Consider the following 26,476-nt stretch of genomic DNA (forward strand, 5'->3'; position numbering starts at 1 on the left):
CTGCCCCACAGCACATTTTTGAAGAGGGAGAGAGTGAAAGGAGAGAGAAAATATAATAGATGGTAGGAGGGAGGAATGTATAGAGGAAATTACAATCAACAACAGCAACAGTAGAAAAATATGGAAATAACTACTATGATGGACCTATGATAAAGAAAGTGATCCACCTGAGACAGAAACTGAAGCACATTTTTTTCTCTTTCCTTTACTTTATTACTTATGAGGCTTTATATTGGGGGGTATTATGTTTACTCTTAAAGAAGAATATTTTAGTAATGTGTGAATAAATTAAAGAAAAATAAAAAAATTTTAAAGTATTCTCATCTGATAAAGTTAACAGAACATAGAGATTATCTTGTTAGTTTTATTGCTTGGAACCTTATTGCATACAGATAAGGAAGATGAGATACAGAGAGAATAAATGTGGCAAGGAATGTGTAGCAGATACTGAATTTGAACCTAATTCCTCTTTGCTTAAATCCTAAATTTTTTTCACTGCCATGCTGTTCACATATCCCTTGAGAATCCAGTGTACTCTCTAGACCATGATAAATCACTAGAGAAGATTCCTCTGTATATTTTCTAGTCTCAATCTTAAAAGATATCTTTTAAATGAAAAACTTGGCAAAATAATCTCATCCTGATTAATTGCACAACTTTTGAGTGATGTCACATATTTCAACTGTGGTTCTGAGATTATCTCTTTGTATCTGTCTTTTTTTAACTTCTTGTTACTTATTACATATTTAAGTATTGACTTCCCTATGTTTTAGATGGGATTATTGCCTAGCATTGACAAGGGAGTATTCAAATGAAGACATGGTCCATTAAGATATCCAAGACAATGAGCCCTTCCCCCCAAGTGGGCATGCAAAAACAATGTAGGTTGGAGCTGGCAATGAGACAGTGAGATCAAGCCATAAATCAAAGGACCCAAATCCTGAATATGTGGACAAATATTCCTCTTACCCCTTCTCCAAACTATATGTTTTCTGCAACATTTTAGGTTTGACAGCTAGATATTCTTTGCTTCTATTGCCAAAACTACTAAGCTCCTAAAAGTTATATTCTACTCTTCCCGAGTGGTGCCAGAGAGATACCATTGTTGTTCAATCACATCTAACTCTTCATGATCCCATTTGAAGTTTTCTTGGCAAAAATACTGAAGTAGTTTGTCATTTCCTTCTCCAACTCATTTGACAGATGAGAAAACTGAGGCAAACAAAGTTAAGTGACTAGTCCAGGATCATACAGTTAGTAAATGTTGAGGCCAGATTTGAACTCAGGAAGGACAGTCTCCTTGATTCCAGGACTAGCACTCTATCCATGGCATCACCTAGCTTCCCAAGGGGGAAAAAGTTTTCTAAATGGGGGAGAGGAGAATGCTAGTGGTTAAAATGGAATATAGAGCTATAAAACCAGACCAGAAATTCCACACTATTGCCTCATATTTTTTTTTTGTTCTCAGAGGTAAGCTCATAAAATGAATTAATAAGAAATGTCTATTTAGCACTAAAGAGGTCTGATTTTAATGATTTGCTTATGGTATTATGGATGGTGTCTAAAAGAAGAAACCAAGAAATAAGCCTCTATGAATGAATAATTTGGGAATTTCAAGTCAGAGAATTCTGGACAAATCTCTTCATCTCTTTGGGCTTCAGTTTCTCCCTCTGACTTCTAAAATCTGTCCATTTTAAATCTATAAGCCTATGCTTGAGGCTACCCTCAATATTTCTCAGATTTTTGTGTATTTCATTTACCTTTACCCTCCCATTTCTAGGAAGCAGAGATTCTTTATAATCTTTCTAATTCATCACAACCTCATCAGTTAGGTCAGTACTAGAGCAGTTCTGTCATCATCAATAATGGCATTATTATTTATAATGATTTATTAATAACAAATCTTTTGAGCTCAAAGCACTCTACCCAGAGATCTCCTGTTACAATTCTCAACAGTCCTCTGTTCTATGAACATGGGACAGCCAGCTTCTTTTATAAAGTATAGGTAGAAAAAAAAAAAGCATGAAAGATTAGTTGCTTACTCAGTTATCCTTAGTCAACAACAAAAATGGAAATCAGTTTCAAGTTTACAGAATCTTCAGGCTACATTATTCTCCACAATAAAACCATACCACATTCCTCTATGGGTGGAGTTTGTCAAGTCAAGAAACCTGAGGTAGTAGCTTCAAATGTTTAATATCTCATTTTTTTTATTATATTACACATCCTTGTAGATGACCATACCATATGGATGAATGGACTAGTCAGATCACCACATTGAGTCTGGACCCCATTATATTTGAATTGCAATCTAACATGGTTTTCTGTTTTTTGTTAAGTTTTTAAAGATTTCTATTATATTCTATCCTCAAACATAATTCAACTCTTGGAAAAGATTTCCAGGCATCACGGAAAATATCCTGTCTTTCATGAAGACTTCCTAGATCTGATCCCAGTCTAAAATGTTTTCATCTAAACTCTCATGGTATCTTACTTATAATATCAAGCTATTCACATCTGGAAGTGAGAAAGGGAATTTCTGACTCTCCTCACTTTACCCAACTTTCCTCTGTCTTTACCCTAACAAAACAAGCAAGTCTAAATAACTTTGACTCCCAAGACCTCACACAGCACATTGCTTTTAGTATTAATCATGTATTATATGTATGTATCTCTAAACTCCATGAGGGCAAAGATCATGTCTTTCTCAATACTTAAAATAAGTGTGCTTCATAGAGTATATTCTTAATAGATATGTGTTGAATTGAAAATGGTATTATAGGGGTAGCTAAGTGGTGCAGTGGATATTGCCAGGTCTGGAGTCAGGAAGACTCATCCTTCTGAGTTCAAATCTGATCTCAGATTTGAATTAGCTGTGTGACCCCAGGTAGATTGCCCTGGTTACTTCAGTCTCTTCATCTGACAAATGAACTGGAGAAGGAAAAGGCATACCACTCTAGGATCTTTACCAAGAAAACCCCAAATGGAGTCATGAAGAGTTGGCTATGACTGAACAGAAAAAAAAAAACAAATGAATTGTAATTATTTGGGGGTTTTTTTTAGGTTTTTTTTTCAAGGCAAGGGGTTAAGTGGCTTGCCCTAGGCCACACAGCTAGGTAATTATTAAGTATCTGAGGCTGGATTTGAACTCAGGTACTCCTGACTCCATTGTACCACCTAGCCACCCTGAATTGTAATTATTTGCATACCCTTACCATCTCCCCTACTTGATAAACTATTTGAGGATGAAACTTAATCTTTACAATTCCCCAGAACTTAGTGAAGTAAATCATATATTTGAGCTGGAAGAGACCTTTATTACTATCTACTTCTCCTTTTACACATGAAGAAACCATCTCCCAATCACTAAATAGAGTTGAAATACAAACCCAGGTTCTCTGACTACAAACCCATTCTTCTTTCTGCTATAAAGTCTCATATGGAGTCTTTGGCTGAAGATGAATTCTTTCTTTTTATAGAATTAGAAAGGAGGCTCCTGTGATTAGGATTCAATTCAATTCAATTCAATAGTATCCATGCTACCATTTTGAATTCTATGCAATATAGTCTTTAGACAATTTGCTGGCAATCACTGAAAGGAATGCCATTTAGAAGCCTATAAGTCTGTACCTTCTGATAGTTGATGGTTAAGATTTAAATGAGAAAAAAACAGTCAAGGAAATAAACTTAATGGAGCACTAGATAACATTAGTGTGCTATTATCAGGGCTTCTCTTTGTCATTCCCCCTTTTCTCCCTTTCTACCACTTTCCCCCTCCCTCCCCTCCCAAGGCCAGCTGACCTTTGTCCTAGTTTGGAAAGCATTTAGAGTGACTCAGGGCTTAGCACAAAAATGAAATCATGGGCCTCAGTCTAAAAGATTATTAAGAAGCTGTTGTGAAGGAAGACCAACCTTAATATGTCCTTCTCTGAGCCTGGTTCTCACATGTTCACACAAGCTTCATTTCTTTCTCATTTATGACCCTGTGTGAGGAATGCCGCTTAATCACTGAAGGAAAACCTGCCAGCCTTGCTTGGCACGCCTGGACTGACTCAGCTGTTGATCCCATCACCCACGGGCCAGAAGCATTTCATTCTTCCTTACCAGCCTTTCTCTTTATTTCTTCCTCCCAGTGGAATCTTCCATGATCCCTTTCCTACTCTACTCATGTTCTCCCTGCCACCCCATGCCATGAATCTGGAAGATTAAAGGATTTAAAGGACACATCCAAACCTAAAGTCCAACATGGGGAGGGCACATGAGACCAATCAGATAGCATTAGTTTCTACGACTACCTGCTATATCAGTCTTGTGGCTTGTTTGATCTGAGTAGGAAATTATGGGAATGCTATAATAAGACAATTATATCATAGTACATAACAAGATTTCCTCTAAAGCCCAGCTCCAATGTCTTATTATGATTCAAAGGTGACCCTGAGTTCTAAGTAGAGCACATGCTCCAGTTAAGTCCTATCAAGGTAAGATTAATTCTGACAAAATCAGGGACCTACTATGTGACAGTCTAGTTATGCATAGAGAACTCCATTCCCAAGACATCAGTCATATGGTTATGAACGTTTTTGGGGGGCCATAGTTGTTCATGATGACATTGCTTTACTAGACCTAGAGGGAACTACATGCCCCTGCCAATGAAAACAGAGATCCTCTGAAAAAAAAATAGATTATTTTATCTTATTTTTAATCTATGAAATAAAGCAACCATTTCCATAGTACAATTTAAAAAAGATGATTTTTATATGAAACTGCAAATTCAGCTTGTTATTTCTTTCAAACATTCAATAAAATGATCATATACATTTCTTTTCTTTTTTTCCTCCCTCCCACACTAGAGATGGCTGCCATTAGACACAAATTAGTAAATGCTACATGTACATATATGTAAATTATATACATATTCTATTTATCAATTCTTTCTCTTGATTTGGATAGTGTCTTTATATATCCTTTATACTTAATTTGAATATCTATAATAGTCAAAATGACTCATTTACCCAAAGTTGTTTTTAAAGCAATACTACTGTTACTTGAATATAATGTGTTCTCTTGGTTCTGCTCATTTAGCTCTTCATTATTTCATGGAAGTCTTTCCATGTTTTTCTAAAAATCAGTGAGCTCATCATTTCTCATAGCACAGTAGTAGTAGTAGTTCAATATGTTCTAAAATTTTGATAGTAGATAGAAATTTTCAAGAAACTGCTGCTTCTAGGCAGCTGGGTGCCACAGTGGATAGAGCACTGGCCCTGGTGTCAGGAGTACCTGAGTTCAAATCCAGCCTCAGACACATAATAATTACCTAGCTGTGTGGCCTTGGGCAAGCCACTTAACCCCATTGCCTTGCAAAAACTAAAAAAACAAAAAAACAAAAAAAAAACCTGCTGCTTCAGGCACAGACCAAGGAGAAAAATGTATAGAGTTTGCTACCAAAGGCACAAATTAGTGACAACAACAACCCAAAAAAACCCTGAAATTACTTGAAAACCTTCAAATAGGCTGACTTTTATTTTTCTTTTCAAGATATGCTGCTTTCCTAATTTCTTAAATTAAAAAAAAAAAAACTTGGAGAATTTTAAAACTAGAAGGACCTCGGAGATCATTTTTATTTAAGTTCTTCACTTACAATTGGGCAAACCGAAGTCCAAGGTCACACAGGTAGCAAGGAGCAACTAAAATGCAGGTTCATCCCTCCCAATCCAGTGATGCAGCCATGTTCACTTGCAGCAAAAACCTTATGTGGGTTGGCATTATTCTGGGAACAAAGTTCGCTGTTTAAGCATTGTGTTTTCACCTGTGTACTAATTAATTTATCCACCCAGGTGTACTATCTGTGATTGAGACATGGGGTGAAAATATATGTTGGGAATGGGGTAAGGAATGTACAGAAATCAAAGGACTGCAGTCTAAGCCCAGGGAAGTTCAAGATAAGACTTGGATAATAGAAAAGGATAGACTAGGATAGAATATCATAATGGTAGGCTTCCCTGGGAATTATGAGGGATTAGATGCTTAACAATCTTCTCTGTTACTGAATGGTGGAAGAAGGCAGATAAAATGCTCCTCAAATGGAGAGTTTTAAACAATAAGACTCAGTTTAGTCTAGCATTTTGTGTCTTTGGACCATTTTGAAATAGTGAAATTTGACAACCTTAGTTTCAAAATTTGTGGTCATTTTTTCCCAGTATTGCTCATACTTAATTTATGCTTTCAAAATTTTTAGATATAAAGTATCTTGTCCTGTAATATCTCAACACATAAGATAGGAGTACTATTTTTCCCTCTGTGTCTAATTTGGTTTTGTTTTCTGTTCTTCAGGGATGCTTCAGTTCTTCAGAAAGATCTATCATAATAAACTGTAGTTTGTAGTGTACATGGAATGACAATCCTTCCCAAAAAGAGAGGGGAGGGGGAAGTCACGTAAATGATTAGGGTTGGTAATTAGGAAAGACTTAAGGTAATTAAGATTTAGTCATCAAAAAGCTCACACTAGGGGCAGCTAAGTGGTGCAGTAGATAAAGCACCAGCCCTGGAGTCAGGAGGACCTGAGTTCAAATCCAGCCTCAGACACTTAATAATTACCTAGCTGTGTGGCCTTGGGCAAGCCACTTAACACCATTGTCTTGCAAAAACAAAATTAAAAAATTTTAAAAAAGGCTCACAATAACAATTTCCAAAGTGTATGATAGAGAGAGACAGGGATCATCAAAACAGTGGGCAGAAGTTAGGAATTTGAAGTAAAAGGAAAATGATGCCTAAAAAATATCTGGCAAATCATCTTCCAAGCGCAAGTGAATGTATTTCAAATCTATGAACACAGAAAGAGATGGGTTATGTGGGTTGGCATTATTCTGGGAACAAAGTTCACTGTTTAAGCATTGTATTTTTGCCTGTGTACTAATTAATTTATCCACCCAGGTCTACTATCTGTGATTGGGACATGGGGTGAAAATATATGTTGGGAATGGGGTAAGGAATGTACAGAAACCAAAGGAATGCAGTCTCAGCCCATCTCTTCTCCTAACCTACTTCCCAGGATAGATGCCCAAGTCTATGATGAGAATATAGGCACACTTTATTTTATTGCACTTGACAAATATTTTATTTTTTTACAAATTGAAGGTTTATGGCAACTCACCATTGAGCAAGTCTGTTGTCACCATTTTCCCAATAGAATGTGTTCACATCATGTCTCAGTGTCACATTTTTGATAATTTTAACAATATTTCAAATGTTTTCATTAGTATTATATCTATTACATTGATCTGTGATCAGTGATCTTTGAAGTTACTATTTTTAATTGTTTCGGGTTGTCACAAACTATATACACATTAGACAGCAAATTTCATTAATAAGTGTTGCATGTGTTCTGTCTACTCCATTGACCAACAATCCCCTCATCTTGGACCTCCATCTTCTCTAAGACACACAATATTGGAAAATATTACATAAACTTAGTTGATAAAGTAAAGGCAGAGTTTGAGAAGATTGATTCCAATTTTGAAAGAAATTTTATTGTGGATAAAATGCTATCAAACAGCATCAAATGCTGTAGAAAAATCTTTTTTTGAAGTGTCAGTCAATGAAGCAAATTGCATTGTTGTCTTATCTTCAGAAATTGCCTCAGCCACCCCAACCTTCAGCAATCACCACTTGATCAATCAACAGTCATTAACACTGGGGCAAGATCTTCCACCAGCAAAAAAATTTCAATTCTCTGAAAGCTCAGGTGATGGTTAGCAATTTTTTTAGCAATAAAGTATTTTTTTAATTCAGGTATATACATTTTTTAGACATAATTCTATTTCACACTTAATAGACTACACTATAGTGTAAACATAATTTTTATATGTGCTAGGAAATCCAAAGGTCCACTTTATTGTAATGTGAATCACTTTATGGTAACATTCATTTTATTATGGTGGTCTGGAATTGAACCAGAAATTACCTCAAGACATGCCTGTAATAATTTCATTTAATATCCCTCTCTTTTATTTCAAAGAAGAAGCTAGTTGTTTATTTGATCAACAGGATGCGTATATGAACTAGAAGCTTTGAGAGAATTATAGAATATTTGTTCTGAAAGGAACCTTCAATACAATCTCTGATCTTTCCTCAATTTTTAACAGAGGAGGAAACGGAAGCATACTTTAAATGACTTGCCTAAGATCATATAGAGAGTAACAAAGCAGGATCAGAATGAGGCCTCCTGTCTCCTGGTCCCATATTCTTCCTATAAATCATTTTTGTTTCAGTTATCATTATTAATTATTCACAATTTTAATTTTTCTCAAAACAAAACCAAGTTCAGATAACACTTTCATATTTGAACTCCAGAGATCATAATATTAAACCTATTTCATATAACTAACTAAAGTTCAATTTATGTTTCTATCATGGTTTGTATGTGACCTGAGTTCTCAAAGCCTCACTAGCACAGCTCGAACTTTTGGAGGATCTATCAAGAGAGAAAGTCATTGAATATAGGCCCAGAGTTTGTCACTTTAGAACTCAATGCAGAGAAATTCATCCTAAAAAGGATGGCAAGAAGGTGATGAACACTTTTGGCCACAGCAAGATATAAATACATACATTAAAACATAGAGGAGTGCAAAAAAATTAAAAAAAAGATTCTTTTTATGAAATACTGAAATAAACAGCTTGAAACTTAACTATGGAAATTCAAGAATAAATGGCTCTGCTACCTACATTAATCTTACCTTGCTCCTTTCTATTTTCTCTTTAAGTCAATTAATTAAAGGTCAACTGTATGGCCACTGAAGTTGAGAACTAGAAATCTGACTATCCATAACAAGCATCACTAAATGGGTCATCAAGTCAACTTTGTAACTTATAATGAGAAAATAAAGCAAAAAGTAATTAAGACAAAATCAGTTGAGTAGAAGGAAGCACCAGTCACTTAAGGAGTCTATGAGGAGAGATACCTCAAGGTCACAGCAAGGGTGGTCACTGTCCAAAGGGTGAGAATATTGGGAACAGGGAGGGAACAACCTGGGAAAAGTTCACCAGGTATGCCACAATTAAAGACAGGGGAAAGGGGCAGCTAGGTGTCGCACCGGCGGGAGTCAGGAGTACCTGAGTTCAAATCCAGCCTCAGACACTTAATAATTACCTAGCTGTGTGGCCTTGGGCAAGCCACTTAATCCCATTGCCTTGCAAAACTTAAAAAAAAAAATAAAGATAGGGGAAAGAAGAGAGAAGAAGGAATAAAATTTGGTAGCTTTTTGGAAAATAATTTTTCTAAGTAGGAGCTAAGCTCACTTGTTTTTGATCCACTGAATGAGTGGAGGTACTGCCAAAATATAAATGTAACCAATTTTAAATTATATATTTTAACAATCAAAATTCAAATATTTTGCATCCTCTAAATTTCAGTGCCTTTGGGCAAAACTCCCATTTATCCAACATTAGTTACAGTTCTGCTGGTTACTTTGCACATGTGAAGTAGATCCAATAACAAAGTTGGAAAGTTGTTAGTAGAACAGAGATTGTTCTTTGTCTCCTCATCCTAACAAAGAGTACATATATAGAATGATGCGGGCTAAATGCCAAAGCTAGCAAGAATGTCAGATGTCAAATTTCCTTCCTTCCAGCCAAGCTATATACATTCATCTCAGATACTCTAGGGGAAAGCCTTGAATTTTCAAGTTTAAGGCAGACTTTTACAAAATGAAAAAAATTTCATTGTACTTAATATTTGTTTTCTGTATTGCTCTTATTGCTCTCAGGACTTGAGGAAAAAATATACTTTGATTTCTCCTGAAAGAAATACTGATTAGTAAAAATAGTAGAACCCTACTCTAAAGCTAGTGTCAAAATTCAAAGGTGTGGGGGCAGGGAAGCCATGGTAAAAAAGACTTACTCAATTCAAAAGGTAAATATTCAGTGATCACTATACACATAGGAGACAGAATTTGACTTTCATTATAAATGAATACATAGTACAAAAAGCAAAGTTTATTAGATGTCTTTGATTTGGATCTGAAGGTGAATACTGACTCAGCAATATGTCCCATCTTCATTTATAAAAGAAGGTGGGTCAAGCTAGATGACAGCTAAATTCTCTTCTGGCAGATCCTATGACTATAAGAGGGGATATTATTAGAAGGCTGCTAGGCAATGCAATGGATAGAGTGATTGATCTGGAGCTGGAGAGACCTGAGTTCAAATCCTTTCTTATACATTAACTAGCTATGTGATTGTGGGAAAATCATTTCACCATTGTATGCCTCAGTTCTCCATCTGTGTAATGGAATAATAATATTAGCACCTATCTTCCAGGGTTATTGTGAGGATAAAATGAAATAAATATTTGTAAAGCTCTTTACATTCCTTAAATGCTAGCCATTAGTAGTATATTCCTGCAACTTATTTCCAAGGTATGTGAAGATATTTAGAAACTTTGATTTTGCCTCAGTAATTCTGTACTGTTCTTCATCCCTGCTCCAGCTTCTTACTGCTTCCATGTTTATTTGAAAAAAATCATCTGGGGGCAGCTAGGTGTAGAAGTGGATAGAGCACCAGCCCTGGAGTCAGGGGGACCTGAGTTCAAATCCAGTGTCAGACACTTGATAATTATCTAGCTATGTGACCTTGGGCAAGTCACTTAACCCCATTGCCCTGCAAAAAATAAAATAAAATCAAAATAAAAGATCATCTGTTTACTAAAACCATCTTTCCTTTGTTACTGATATTCCCTTCCTTCAGATGCATGGGGTTTATTTGTCTCCACTTTGAAAATGGATTCTTTCCTGGAACATGCAGTGAGTTCTGTGTGTAAACTCTTCTCCACAGGCTCCTGATGGCTGTATTCCCCTGCCAACAAATGTATTATTCTTAGTGCTCCTGAGCATCGATACAGCACTTTGTATTGGCAAAGTGCTCTATGATTACAGCAATTATCAATCATTTCTCATACACCAACCTTTGCTAAGTAGATGGTTACAGGTAGATGGATGGGAATCCCAGTCCTTGTTTCAGAGGCAACAATGCAGCATGTCATTAAAGATAATCATAATAAATAGTACCTCCAGTTACAAAACTGTGTAGCAGTTTTATGAGCAATACCTTTTTCACTTCTCACAACAATCCCAACAAATAGATTTAAACCCAATTCACAGAGGGGAAACCATGAGTTAAATTACTTACCAAATCAATGGGTATCAATGCCAGGACCTGAATTCAAGTTTTCTGATTTCAAGGGCTCTGCTCCTCTTATCTCACTAGGATGCCTCACTAGACACAAAAATGGAATTTCTTGAGTTACTTTTTGGTTATACAACTCAGAACTAAAAATGTTATCCAATAGTTGTCTTGTACTTTATAGAATGTTTTCATAAGCATCACTCTATTTCATCTTCACTACTACATTATGAGGAAATTAGATCAGATAGAATTAATACCATTTACACATAGGGAACTGAAGCTCAAAAGTAGGAATTGTTTTGTTTCTTACACTTGTGCCTCCAGAATGATGCCTGGCACAGAATGGTCACTTACTAAATCCCTGTTGATTGATTGATGTCTGTAGAATCCTGACTTCTATGTTCTAGATCAGTGGTTTTATTTTTCACTATACCACAAGAACCCAGCCATTCCATAAAGTTCTGATTGGTTAAAGGGATATAAGGTGTGGGAGGTAAAACCAAATTCCAGGTGGCAAGCAAGATTACAAAAGCTGTTCTGTTCAGCACAAATGGGGGGTTGGGCCGTAGTCTTGTAGACCCAGAATACTGATAATAGGTGCTAAATAAAGGCAATGGATTAATTCCTTTTCCCATAGCTTCTGAAAAATGTCAGAAGGTAAGCTCAAGTTGAAAATGAGTTAAATTGGGCAGGAGTTCAGACAATATAACTCATACTGTTTCTTTTTAGAAAAAAAATAGCTACATCTTGTGAATGCTTTTAAGACTCAATGAATTCTCCGATCCATAGAATGGCTGTAGTTGTGCCCCTTTGGGATTTTAGTCTCCTAGGCAGCCATGATGAAAGATGAAAATTCAGTTGCTCCATGTCAAACCTGTAACTTTTTACTGCAAAAAAGTCCTTGGAAAATGACATTATTGTCTTTCAAATAAATACCAAGACCTTTTTTTTAAAGAGCCACTGTGGAATGTTCTTTATTTAGCTGTGGTTCCATAATTCAACAAGCGCCATTAAGAATACAGTTTGTCAAGAAGGGTACAACTTTCTAAAGAAATATACTCTTTTATTTCTCTCTTCCTTTTCCTCTCTCTTTCTTATAAAGAGTACTTTAATTTCCTGTTGTTTCCCTCCCTCCTTCTCAAAGTTAGAAAGGCCTAGGCAGTGTGGGGAGTGGTATTTCTTTAAATGTTTTGCTTTCATTGTTCCTCTTATCTAAAAAATGTGTATTTAAATCCTAATGGTGATTAACATTGATTTTAGTTGGTTATTGTATGCACAACCTGAAAAAGAGAGGGAAAGGATTCTGGCTTTCAAAAATAGAAGATATTTCTTTGCCAAGCAGAAGAAAGAACTAGGGGCCAGAGCCACAGTGATAATTTCCAAAACCCTACAATCTGCACACAAATCTCAAATATAGTCTAGAATCCTACACTTACTCTTCTCTTTTATAAAAGAACAGCAAATCAGAAAGAAATGGGTTATAGAAAAAGGACAGCAATAATAGGTGTAGGGTTTTCTGGCTTATATCTTTCAAAAGTATAAGGAGTCTGAGAGGAGCAAAGATAATTGGAACTTAAATAGATTAAAATATTTTACATATATTTTAGTGGTAGTAATTTCTCTCATGGACTATTAAGGCAGAAAGACAACACAAGAAGTTGTCTTCTTTCAGGTTCTTGCTTTTAAGTTAAAAATAGTTTACATTTTTGGTGGATTCATCCAAGTGTCTTCCCCCATCATAATTTAATTAAAACAAAAAACCTATGATCAAATTACTTTTTTTTGTTTTAAAAAGACTTGTCCAACTAGCGTGTCTCTCTACCTTTGTGCTGCAGTGGGGAAATATAGTTTGCAATTCAGTCTAGACTGAGATAAGAAAGAAAAAGAATAGCAAAAGGAAGAAGCAATGATCCATCAGTGGCAGCTGATCTACGGCCTTTTAGACCTTGAACCAGGAGACAGCTCAGTACAGTGGAATGAGTATTGGAGTATAATCTAAAGACCAGAATTTAAATTCTAGCTCTGTTTACTATGTGGAAAGATTATTTCTCTGGCCTTTATTTTTCTCATCATTAAAATGAAAGAGTGGGACTCCATGACCTCTGAGTTCTAATTCTAAATCCTAGATTTCTTCAGATGAAAATTTCCTGACTCATAGGCTTCCCATGTTTCCTATTTACCTAGTTTGCACAGCTGCTCCTAGGCAGCTCCAAGATAGTGCTCAGGCTTACTCAAACTAAGGAATTCTAAGAAAGGTCCAATTCCTTTTTTTTTCAGTTCCCCAATACTAACTATTACTCTTATGAAAAGATTAAGGGGATTAGGAATACATACATACATATATATATATATATATATATATATATATATATATATATATATATATAGTCCTTAACTGACATTTAGCTGATACTTTCTAGGAGGTTCAGAATTTAGAGAAAGAACCTTAAAATAGAGTTAAAATAACAACAATAAAGAAAAATAGATTAGGCATAACATTTTATTTCTCTAGGAATTACCCAACACCTTTTGGTATGGAGACCATCTCAGAATGATCTTTTTGTTTTTGAAAGGCAATGAAGCATTAAATCACACAGCTAGGTAATTATTAAGTTTCTGAGGACAGTTTTGAACTCAGGTCCTCCCGACTCCAGGGCAGATGTTTTATCCACTGGGCCCCATTCAAAATGATTTTGAGTTGAAGGGAGATCAGAAAACATATACAGTAATAAGGAGAGGGGAATAGAATATACATAACAAGAGTAGACAAAATCTTAAACTTGCCTAGAGACCATTCTATTATTTGATCTCCAGGTACCATTTTTCTATAATACTTTTTTCCTTGAGGGAGATAACATGGTTTTGAGTTTAAGTACCTGGAGGGCAGGGTGAGTACTTGTTTTGGAAGTCTAAAGGTGGAATGAATTCTTTCTTGATTTAAGGAGGGCCAGACAATATTTTCTTTTCAAATTATGAAGGGATTACAGAACTAGTCTTCCTTTCAAAGACTAAAGAGGATACATTCCATTCCTCACAATAGCTAAGAAAAACAACCTTTGGCCAGGAAAATGGTTTATAAAAGCTTATAGTAATTATTATATTTTTAACAGTATCTTAATGTAATGTCCCAGGGCATGGACTTAGGGTCTTTCACTGTTTGATATCTATAGTTCATATTTTTCTATTCAGTGTCCAGTTGCTGTGACTGCTTTTCACCTGTGCTAGATGTGGTAAACAGTTACCTGAACAGGGAGAATAAACTCATTGGCCATGAAAAGGAAAAACCTGCCACAGCCATGTTGACATGGAATCTTCTTGTCCTTCAGTTCCAATTTCTGTCACATACCTTCTATCTAAGTTATATATCTTATCTGAAGTACCTATCTTGGCTACCACATTGGCATAACCTTCTTGCATATTCCTCTTTTGCTCCTAATCTGCTAACAGAAGTCTAATCTCCTTTTGCAGAGGGGAGAAGCAGGAAGAGGGAAAGGGATAACACATTCTTTTCTTTAAATAAACAATATAAAATTCAATTTGGAAAGATGATGATTCTCCCATTTGAGACATGAGGTCCAAAACTTTTGTCTTATCTTTCCTTGTATTTTGTAATAGTATGTATTTACGAAATACTTGACAAATTATGGAGGAAGAACAGAGGAAACTGATGTGATTCCTTTCCATCACTATAGGTAGTTATGGGGTTCTAAAGGATCTTTTGTTTTTAAAATAAAAATGTTCTCTCTGATGCTAAGCTAGTTAATATAGTTAAAAATAATAATAGTCTATAAAAGCATATCTAAAAGATGCCAGGTGTTTCTTTCTAGAATTAAGTAAAATAAGTAGTTAATTATCTCTTGAAAATGTCGTGCATTTCTGTTCAATATGTCAGCTCCCAACTCAGTTATACTGAAGGAATGAAAGGTTTTGATTTCTCCCATGAGGAAAAGGTCTCCGACTGTTCATAGGCAGAGTCAGAATTAGGAAAAGGGAAAGGCAAATGACTACCATGTAAATAAAATCTTCAATTAGATGCTCTTTTACAATTAAATTTGTGAGCTTAATGCACTGGTTACAGAACATGGTGATTAATGCATTGAGTCAATTAAGCTTTAAGTCATTCCTTAGGTTTGTTTGCGTTTTCTCTTTTCTTTTTGGTAGTACACATCCAGAATTAGTCTGAACCAAAGGTGTAATTTATCTGTCTGCAGTGTGAGTCACTTATTTCCCAGAGGATATTCACCAACTAATTCTCTTTTTAATCCCTGTGGAATATACTACCAAGCTTCCCATTTATTTATTCAACTGTACTTCTTCATCAACACCCTACCCCCCATCTTGCCCCACCCTTCCACTTTCTCTTCTCCTTCTCCACCACCAAACAGCTACTCTGCATAAAGGAGTTCTATTTGTTGTCTAATATTCTAGAATTTTCTCAGGGATCTTTAAAAGAAGAAAAGAAAATATTTTCCCTTGGAAACAAACTGGCATATACCATGGAATACTCTTACTTTAGTTGCATGACCCCCAAAACTCTAAAGGACAACATTACAGAAATGGACCCAACAATATTGAAAAGAGAAGGGAGACACAGGTGGGGTTCCTTGTTTATGTAGAGCCTTGGAAATCCATGATACTTGAGCTAGGTTTCTGAGATGACAGACTCAGGAAGATATGTGACTCAAAATCCCGGGGCAATTTTTCTTTCTCAACACTTATCTTGATTTCATTATACTATAGAAAGAAAAAATAGATGCACCAAAGGTTACATAATAACTCAAACAAATCTAAATCTACAGCCTCCCAAAAAGGAACAATTTTTTCAGACCTGCAATGATTGAATAAATTCAAGAAGTGTGTTACAGAGAATTGAAGATATGGAGTCTGTTGTCCACTATGTCACTAACTTACTTATACGTCATTCATTGAACATCTCTGTCCCTCAATTTCTTCATCTGGAAAATGGGAATTAATAATACCTACCCTTCTGAACTCACAGAGTTGTTATGAAGATCAATTGAGATCATGTATTTAACAAAAACTGTAAAATGCATAAAGCTATACAGATGTAAAATATTACTTTTCATCAATATAAATATTCTTAATCTGATTCTTTTGCCTCCTTCAAGTCCCAGTTAAAATTTCACATCTATATAATGACTTTTCCAATCTCCTCTAATTCCAAAGTTGTCCTGCTGTTAATTATCTCCAATTAATCCTGTATATAGCTTGTTTGTACATTGGTTGTTTTCATGTGATCTCCCTCCATTAGACTGCAAGTTCCCTGGAAGCAGGGACTGACTTTTACCTTTCTTTGTCTCCATCCTCCCCATGTAGTAGAGTGCCTGGAACTTAGTAGGGATTTCATAAATGTTTATTTTCTAACTGATATAATATAGTAACAAGGGCACTGGAGTTGATGGCAAGACCTGACTCCAACACTAACTGTATGACCTCAGAGAATCTAAGATTTGGAAGGAACTTCAGAATTCATTAAATCCCCAAAATATCCAAACAGGTTTCCTTTCTACAACATACAGGCCAAGGGATCATGCAGCCTTTGCTTGAAAACCTCTGGTGAGGGGCAGCCTGTTGTACTTTTTGGATACCTCTTATAGTTAGGATGTTTTTCCTTATTTCAAGTATAAATTTGTCTTTTTTCAATTTCCACCTATTGTTCTTACTTCTGCTTTGTGAGATCAAACTTTCTGGGTTGCCATATTTCTCTGTTAACTCACATAGAGCTTGTAGTCCACTCAAAGTCCCGAAACCTTGTCAGACAAATTGTTCTCCCATAGTGTGCTTGTGGAATAAGCTTTGAATCACCAATTAGGAATTCTCATTTATCCCTATTAAATTTCATCTTAGTTTCAGTACAGTGTTCTTCAAGAGTCAAATCTACCCAACTTCTTGTTTTGTTTTGTTTTTTCTTCTCATCAGCTAAGAATGGTTCTTATATTTTTAAATGCAGTTAATCTCTATTTTTAAAATGTAAAACCATTCTTAGTTTCATAGTTTGCCAGTTCCTGCTAGTTTTCCAAGTTCTTTTTGAGTCCTTGTCCATTAGGTAGTATGTTAGTTACTCCTCCTAGCTTTGTGTCATCTGTAAATGTTATAAGCATTCCTTCAGCAAAGTCACTGACAAAAACATTAAACAACAGAGGACCAAGCACAGAGGTGCTCCTAAACACATCCTTTCAAGCTGACATTGAACCACTAATGATTACTCTTTGAATCCAACCATTCAAGAAATTCAGATTCTTACTTTGCAATTGTCTATCCCATATCTCACCATCTTATCAAATGCTTAGCTAATCCCTAGGTAGATGCTATACCACTCTCTTGTTTTACCTGTCTAGTGACTCTATCGCAAAAGATAATGAGGTTAATTTGGTACAACCTGTTCTTGATGAAACTTCCTTTCCAGGTGGTCATTAAATATCTCCTTAATAAGATCTTCTATAATTTTATCAGAAATGTTAAATTCATTACCCTATAGTTTGCAACTTCCTTTCTCTTCTGTTTAAAAAAGAAATCAAGACATTGGTCCTTCTCTAATCATATTATATTTAACCTCTCTAATCTTTTGTTTCCTCATTCATAAAATGGGATTAATAATACTTGTATTGCCTAACTCTCAGAAGTATGGTGAAGAAAGTGCTTTGCAAATTATAAATAACTAACTATTAATATTGCTATTAGGATTACTATGCCCTCAGCAGTGTCTTAGTAGCCTAACTCCTTAAATACCCTACCCAATACCAGAAAGTGACCTAGTGATAAGAAAATTCAGTTGTCATTTCTATCTTCATAACATTTCTTGTCAATGTTCCCTTCATATTTCTTATGACTCCACATAGTCACCACTCTGATCCAGGCCCTCATGATCCCTCATTTGGACTATTGCAATAATCTTTTATTGACTTCCCTATTTCCTAATTCTAATCCATCATCTGCTTAGCTCCCAAAGTAATTTTGCTAAAGCTTAGACCTGATTCGAGTGACTCCCTATTATCTCAAAGTTAAAATTAAAAATTCTTATTAGTCAGTTTATGCCCCTCAAGCCTGTCCCCCTCCAAACTTTCCATTCTTCTTGAACTTCATGGTCTACTGTCCCACCATGCTGGGCCACACTGAATGTCCTGACTATGTCTTTACAATGCCCTCTAATACATTCCCTTCTCACTCCTTCCTCCTAATTACCCTAGATTCTAGAAAGATAAGCTCAAATTCCACCTTCTATAGTAGACTTTTCACAATCCACTTATCTCTACCCTTTTTATACCTTTTCCCTAATATTATCTTCCATTTATGCACATTGTTTATATCTCATGTATATTTTTTTTGGCATGTTTTCTTGCTTATAGAATATGAGATTCTTGGTACTTTTTTAAAATTCCTAATGCTTACTTAGCACAATATATAGTAGTTCTTAACAATTGCTTATTGACTAATTGATCTACTGAACAACTAACTAAAGAAGTATTGTAACATGATCTTCAATCATCATTTAGGCTAAGTATAATCCATCAGAAAAGACTTTAATTCCCTTCATAGTTCAAATAACTTTTGTATTGGAATCTTTGCAATCTTTTACAACCAATATCCGGAAGAAAATTCTTAGGCAAACAAAGGTTAGCAATAATCCTGAGATAAAGTAGATCATTTTGATTACATGAAATTTAAAACCTTTTGCATAAATAAAAATAATGAAGCTCAGAGAAACAGAGATCCTATCAAAAGGGAAAAAATATTTGCATCAGATCTCTGATAAGATATGTAGGGATTAACACAATTTATAAGATCAAGAATCATTTGCCAGTGAATAAGTGGTCAAAAGTTTCTCAAAAAAAGAATTATAAACTATTAATAACTATATGAAAATTTTGTCCAAATTACCAAAAATAATATAAAGGCAAATCAAAATAATTCCTGGGTTTCACTTCAAACCTAGAAAATTGACAAAGTTGATAAAAAGAGACAGATAGTTACACTAATGTACATTGGTAGAGTTATAATGGTTCAACCATTTTAGAAATTGATTTTGAATTATGCTTTAAAAAGATATCTAAAACATATTTATACTTTTTCATATAGAGATCCCACTACTAGATATATATCCTGAGGAAGTAAAAGACAGGATGAAAGTTCTTTTACATGTCAAAATATTTATGGTCACACTTATTATGTTGTAGCAAAGAACTAGAAACAAAATGACACACATCAATTAGGAAATGACTATACAAATTATGTAATAAATGGAATCAAGAAGGATCATCTCTTGGATTAACCATCTAGTTCAATGGAGGTTAAGTGACTAGTCCAAAATTGCATAGCTCATAACAGAGACAATATTTGAACATATATCTTCTTGATTCTGGGTCCAATGTTGTATCCCCTATTCTATGTCTCAAGAATTATTGAAAAGGAAGAATTTAGAGAACTACAGGAAGTCATATAAAATAATGCAAAGGCAACTAAGGAGAACCCAGAAAGGAAGGTACACAATGACTACAGTATGCTTGCTAAGGAGAGGAGGAGAGAGGGATATACTTGGAAATGATGATTATATAAAACAAAAATATCAATTTAAACATTTCAAAGATAAGCAGGCTCACATGTTTAATATCTACTCAACTACAACAAAAACACAAAGGACCTAAGGAACTTGTCAAATGTCACAAAGGAAATTAGCACCTGAGTTAAGAGATAAATTTATCACATTCAATAATTTCTATGTTATCTAGGCCTTGGACAAACAAAAATACTGCCAGTAGAGTATACAGATCTAAACTGTTTATTTATTTATTTTTTGAATTTCTATTCTCATTGGTCAGTATTATGCTTGGTATTTGATAAACATTTAAGAAATGCCTGTTGACTGATTTATTGAACATTAATTGATTTGTTATATATATTTATATTATTTCTCAGACTATAAAGGTACTGTCAGGGATAATGAAATACAAATTAATTTAGGAATAGTGCACCTACTATCATTTTGTTAGAGGCAAGTCTTTGAAATCTTTGACCATTGTATAAAAAGATCAGGAACCAACACACTCAACTAGGTTACCTCCTTCCTTAGAAACTAAGATATGAATCTGATGCCATCCATTTTTCATCCCTTTCTCCTTCCTCTCCCTGTCTTCACTCCCCATTTTCTAACTACCACTTAATTGGTAGTGAGATGTAGCTAAGGGCCTACATTGAAAACCTTAAGTCCTCAGACTTACATTAAAGTTGAATTCCCAAGAAAGTAATTTAATATTTCAGAAGAATATTTAACCTACTTTCGAGTTTGAGGGGAGGGGGAATAGTATATTGTATAGAAAAGGTCTTTCTAATTGCAAATTATTTTTATACAATAAAGCAAATCCATGAGGTTTACTAACTGGAAAAATTGCTGACTATTAGCTATTTGTGAACTTGAAAGTATGGCAACTGCATTTTTAAAGAAGATTCTATATTGATAGAGTCTACAATATTATAATGGAAACGTGTGTTTAATTTAGGGTCTAATGAATTTGGGCTCGAATTCTGGCTGTGCCTCTTATTATCCCTGTAATTCAAGGCAAATCATTTGATCTCTTTAGGCCTCAATTAGATCTACAAGATGTTGGGGTTGGATCAAATGGTTTGTTTGATTCTTCCCAGTTCTAAATCTAGAATATAATATTAACTCTTTTTGTGTTATGGACCCCTTCTCAGAATAATGCTTTCAAATTCAGAAAATAAAATACATAAGATGAGAAAGGAAACCAATTTTATTGAAATGAAAATATATTTTTGTCTCATGCAAATTCACAGACATCCTGAAATCTATCCATGGACCCCAAGTCAAAAATCCTTCTCTATAATTCATACTTCTAACAAATTCAGACTGGTCTCATTAGTATGAATTGGTAAGATTTTCCTCTACTGTTCTTTTTTTAAAAAGTCTGCCCCTTAGCCCTTTGTATGTGAAAATGGTGCTGCTAACCACAATCAACTGTATTTTGAATCTGATAGTGAGCATCCTAATGAAACAAGAGATAAGCAAAGAGAACAAGAACAGAAATTGATTTTTCCCTTTCTTGCATTCACTCTTCCTCCTCAAATTCTGTCTTTATTTGTTTATTGAACAAAATTTTATCTACCAGTCTCCAACAATATAGGACTTTCCTATATATTAATCCTAATTCTTCCAAATGAGACATCTCAGGGTCCATCCTCTCTGCCAGTTTTGTTCTCAGGCCAGTTGATCTTCCTGGAGGGCCTCAAATTCCCTCCCTGAGTTCACATCCTTTATATGTCAGTTTTCATGACAGACTCTCTGAGCTCACTAATGTGCAATAATAATTCCTCACTACAAATATCCACCTTGTATGAATATGACTATGACTTTTTTAAAAAAGCAATAATGCCAACAACAACCCAAAAAACCCTCAAACTTTGGTAAACCACCCATCACAGTCTCCTCTTTCCTGTAGCTTTCAGAACCGCTTTTAGGTTCAGTTTTGAGCTCTCAACTCAGTTCCCTTGGTGGTCCTGAAACACCTAGAAGGAGTCTAATGTTTAATTAATTTTAAAATAAATAATAATTAAGTTTTCCCACTGCTTCCATGAAAGAAGATATAAAACATTTTAGAAATAAATTAGACTAGACCAGTGCTTTAAATTTAATTTTCACTGTTCAGTTATGCCAGAATCACCTCTCTCTCTCCCCTCCAAAACTAACAATACACTTTCCCTATAAATGTTTTTTGTAAACATACTTTGTGTGAAAAACAGTTATAGCTAGTGTGAGGCAACAAGAGCTTCTCTCCTTTTCTAAGGAATCCACTTTGACTATGGAGTAGACTCCCCATTCCTTGAGTACCATTCCAGACTTGGACACACAGGGTAACTCCATCCATTGCCACCTAGGGGCAACCCCCAGGCTACCCTCCCAAGGGACTAATACCATGGCATTCCTTTCCCAAGGTATATCTTCACTTCAAACCCCAATTGGAAATATTCAGACTCTTTATGGGATGACACCCTATCTCTCTGCACAACTTACTCTAGTTTGAATTGTACTCTCATTAACTGACTTTCTCCCCCAACCATCAAACTTTCTTCAGTGCTACCACCCCATTGAAAGAATTCCTAATTATGAATCTGGCAGTAAAACAAAAGAAACAAGACCCAAATTCACTTCTGTGGAAATAAATGATTCAAGCACCAACCTCAAATACCAATCTCTCAAGTTCAGAGAGTTTCTTACATTCATTAAGATTCAGAGGTAGTGATCTAAACATTCATAGCCTAAAGGATATTTCCAAATCCAACTAATAGATCTCTCTAGCCTTCTCAATCTCCTTTAGCTAGATTTCCCTAGAGGAACAGAGGGTAGGAAGTGGCAGATTGTAGATGCCCACTGCTTTCTTCATTGCAGCCCCAGCCAACCAGCACCACAGGGATGAACCTTTTGAATACAATCCTATTTATTCTCTGGGGATCTTTGCAGCTTCTCAATGTATGCTGAAGAAATTTCCCCAACTGTAAATCACAACACCTTCTACCTTTTTTAAGGTCAAATATAACAAGCCTTCCTTCACCATATAAAATAGCTTTGCAAATTGTTTTCATTTGGTTTTCTAGATATGTTCCTTTTCCATATGTCTTTATTTTAACCCCCTCCTTGAAATATAAACCCTTTCAAGACACAGGCATTTATTTCTTTTAGTTCTGATGTGCTTAAAGGACCTGGACTTACACATGATAGATATTCAACTAACTTCATTACCTGTCAGTATTTCAGAATTATCTGGTACAAGTATCATGAAATAATAATATTTGGAGCTAGAAGAATCTTAGAGATCAGCCAAAGCAGTCCAACTGTCCCCTATATGAGGTAAAATTGACTTACCCAGGGTCACAAAGCTAATACGAAGCAGAACTAGGATTCATACCTATCTCTTCTGATTTTAAATCCACTCTTCTTTTCATTGTGTCCCACTGCCAAACACATACAAATCCATCCTTCCATGTTTGCCCTTCTCTCTCCCCTCAAACTTAGGATAATTTTTTGTTAAGTAAAAGGAGGACAGAAGTACTTATTTTCTCCATACTATGCTTGATCTGCCTATCCAAGGGTTAAAAGTCAGAGAATTTGGACTCTGCTTCCTGATTTTTTTTTTTGCCAAGTCTACTTAACTGCAAAGTGAGAGAAGGGGGTAGGTTGGAGGAAAAATGAAGATTTTATCAGTCATTTCTCTCTAAGAAAGCAAAGCATCCAATTACTGAACAAGTAGTGATATTTCTTTAATCTTTTGTACTCCTGCAGCATGTATTATCTATTTGACTTGTTTAGTCACTTTATTTGATGAATTCATCTTTTATATTAAGGTCATATCTTCCCCAGTAGAAGCTCCTGTCATTCCATTGCATTCTAGATATAGGAAAAAATTGTGGAGAGACCAAAGAACATTGTATGTTTTCAGACATCAATAAGTTGTCCAGTTTGGCTTGAGTATAGCTTATTTGAGTTGAAATAGTGATATAAAAGACTAGAAAGGTAGTTTGGAATAAAATTGTGATAGGCCTTGTACTCTAGAGTAGAAAAGAAAATTGGGCCTTATTTAGATATCTATAAGAAGATATTGTAGTTTTTCAGGAATAGGGTAACAATTTCAGAATAATTCATTAGAAAGACTGATCTGGGGAGTGGCTAGGTGGCAAGTGGATTTAGCACCGACCCTGAAGTCAGAAGTACCTGAGTTCAAATTCGGCCTCAGACACCTAATAATTACCTAGTTGCGTGACCTTGGGCAAGCCGCTTAACCCCATTGTTTTGCAAAAAAAAAAACCTAAAAAAAAAAAGAAAGACTAATCTGGAAGGGGTAGGTAAGGGATCTTGAAGTCATATATATTACAGAATAGATTATTATAATTATAGAAGAGATCAATAAGGAGATCATTGGTGAATATTTTTAAAAGGAAGCCAGGATTACAAAGAGGTAGCATGGTTGCAACAAAAGGAGGTCATGCCAGGGATAATGAAGATTCCTATCACTATTGTACCATAATTTATGTCTTCTGTCAGCTCAATTAATGTTTTCTTTCTAAATTTGAATACTAAGGCATTTGGAGAGTTTAAGTTTATGACTAATATTGGCTTCAGCATAATGGAATTTACTTATTTATCCTATTTTGGTTTTTGAATGTTTGTTATTGCTTTGTCAGCATGATTATAAATCCTGTTGTGGGGATTCACTTGATTTATAGCAAAAAAAATTTCTGTTTCCTCAATTTTTTGTGTTTTTGTTTTGTAAATGTGGGGGGGGATGGAAGGTTGCATGGTTTATAAACTTTTGTTTTATTATCTAAACTGTCACTCATTTTCATTTTATTGGATTATTTAATATGTTCACATTTAAAGGTATGAGCTAGGTTTATATTTTCCTCTATTTGTAGCTAATATTGATTTTTTTGACTTATGACTTTTCCCCTCTTCTGCTGGAAACAGAACTATATTTCTTCTAATATTTTAGCTTAATCTTTTGTGGTTTTTTTTGTAAGGCAAACTGGGTTAAGTGGCTTTCCCCAAGGCCACACAGCTAGGTTAAGTGTCTGAGATCAGATTTGAACCCAAGTACTCCTGACTCCAGGGCCGGTGCTTTATCCACTGCTCCACCTAGCCGCCCCTTTAGCTTAATCTTTTGAAAGAAATCCTATTCTTGCTGGATCTCTTCTTCTCATCCCTAATCCTCTTCTCCTGTTTTTGTACACTTTTCCCTTTGGGATTTTGCTTATTACTTCTTTTTCCATTTTTGATTCTTCCCATCTTTTCTCCCTCTTGGTCAAGATGATTCCCCTTTCCTTTCTTCAACTAGTCTTATTCATTAGTTTTTTTTTTTTTAATTTAAGTTAGGGTGGCTAGGTGGCGTAGTGGATAAAGCACTGGCCCTGGAGTCAGGAGTACCTGAGTTCAAATCTGATCTCAGACACTTAATAATTACCTAGCTGTGTGGCCTTAGGCAAGCCACTTAAGCCTGGTTGCCTTGCAAAAAACCTAAAAAAAAAAAATTTAAATTAATATTCTTTTCCAAAGAAGATTTCTGTCATTCTCTGCATTATTCATCCTCTCTCTTTTGCTAATCAGGATTCTCACTCTAATTCATGATGCCTGTAATTATCTAGTCTCTCTCTCTCTCTATTCTTCATTTAAGTCCTTCTTCAAGACTCCTGGTTTCTGCTTCTGCCTTCAATCAGATTAATGCAGACATTGGATTGTTGTTTTTGTTTTTTGTTTTTGCAAGGCAATGGGGTTAAGTGACTTGCCCAAGGTCACACAGCTAGGTAATTATTAAATGTCTGAGATCGGATTTGAACTGGGGTCCACCTGACTCCAGGACCAGTGCTCTATCCACTGTGCCACCTAGCTGCCCCCTGCATTCCTCATTTAATCAAAACTTCTGAGGTATTCATTCTGATTATCTTCCCTTTAGGTAGTTTCTGCCATTGCCTATCCAATGGTACTTTACCTCTGTACCATACCCCCTGATTATGCAACTCACTCCAGAACTATACTTTTTCCCTTTTGCCTCAAAATCCCTTCCCTGAGTCCATATCTTTCCATTCTCCCAAGTGCCAGTTGTCCCCAGGAACTCCAACTCAATCCCTTCAGATGTAGGAAAAGTGATCTTTTCAAGCAACAAATTCCCCCAAGCCACATCAAATGCAAGGTCCCCATTTCTCTTCATAGGACTTGTCTCTTTATCCATAATAAACATTCATTGGTGAAACTTTCTCCCATCATCAATACCTTCCTCTTTTCCCTCCTCCTTTTCAATTCTTTCTGCCTTCTTTTCATTCTCCTCTAGGTATTTTCTTTCCTGTGACCATAGAGGTAACATTTCCCTTATTGCTAATCCTCAATTTAAATCAGATACTTCACACATTCCCATCTGTTGCCTTACTTCCTCCCTTTCATGTACCCTACATTATATAGACCCTCTACCAATTCATCTGTATTCATCATTATGACACACTAAGGTGTCATAATTCACTAGGCCCTTCTCTTCATTTTTGCCTTCATGTGACATCCCCTTGTATATGAGAATATCAGTCTTTCTGCTGAAACTGTTGTTCTTGCTATCCCGGATTTTACTGAATTGTGTTGTCTAGGTTATTTGGGGATCAAACAAACTCTTCCTATCTGGTTTTAGGAATGTTTCAAAAACTTTTTATTAACTTCTTTATTATTGATTGTACATTTTTTTCATTTCTGGTCAAGCTCAGATTTCCAGGATAGTTCACCTTGTACTACATC

General features: G+C 35.4%; 1 long non-coding RNA gene across 2 annotated transcripts in view; it reads right to left on the reverse strand.

Annotated features, from left to right (window-relative positions):
• Positions 1-26,105, reverse strand: part of LOC141502835 (uncharacterized) — a 156,983-nt gene extending 130,878 nt beyond the window's left edge. The window contains exons 1-3 of one of the 2 annotated variants that reach the window (XR_012472659.1): positions 25,970-26,105; positions 11,182-11,268; positions 10,715-10,848 (exon numbers count right to left, since the gene is read on the reverse strand). This is a non-coding gene — a long non-coding RNA (uncharacterized LOC141502835). Of the gene's footprint in view, positions 1-10,714; positions 10,849-11,181; positions 11,269-25,969 lie in introns of those variants that run through there. The other variant, XR_012472660.1, reaches the window with a different exon arrangement.
• Between the last annotated feature and the right edge of the window lie 371 nt (positions 26,106-26,476).

The sequence above is a fragment of the Macrotis lagotis genome, chromosome X (assembly GCF_037893015.1).
Source record: "Macrotis lagotis isolate mMagLag1 chromosome X, bilby.v1.9.chrom.fasta, whole genome shotgun sequence".
Taxonomy (NCBI): domain Eukaryota; kingdom Metazoa; phylum Chordata; class Mammalia; order Peramelemorphia; family Peramelidae; genus Macrotis; species Macrotis lagotis.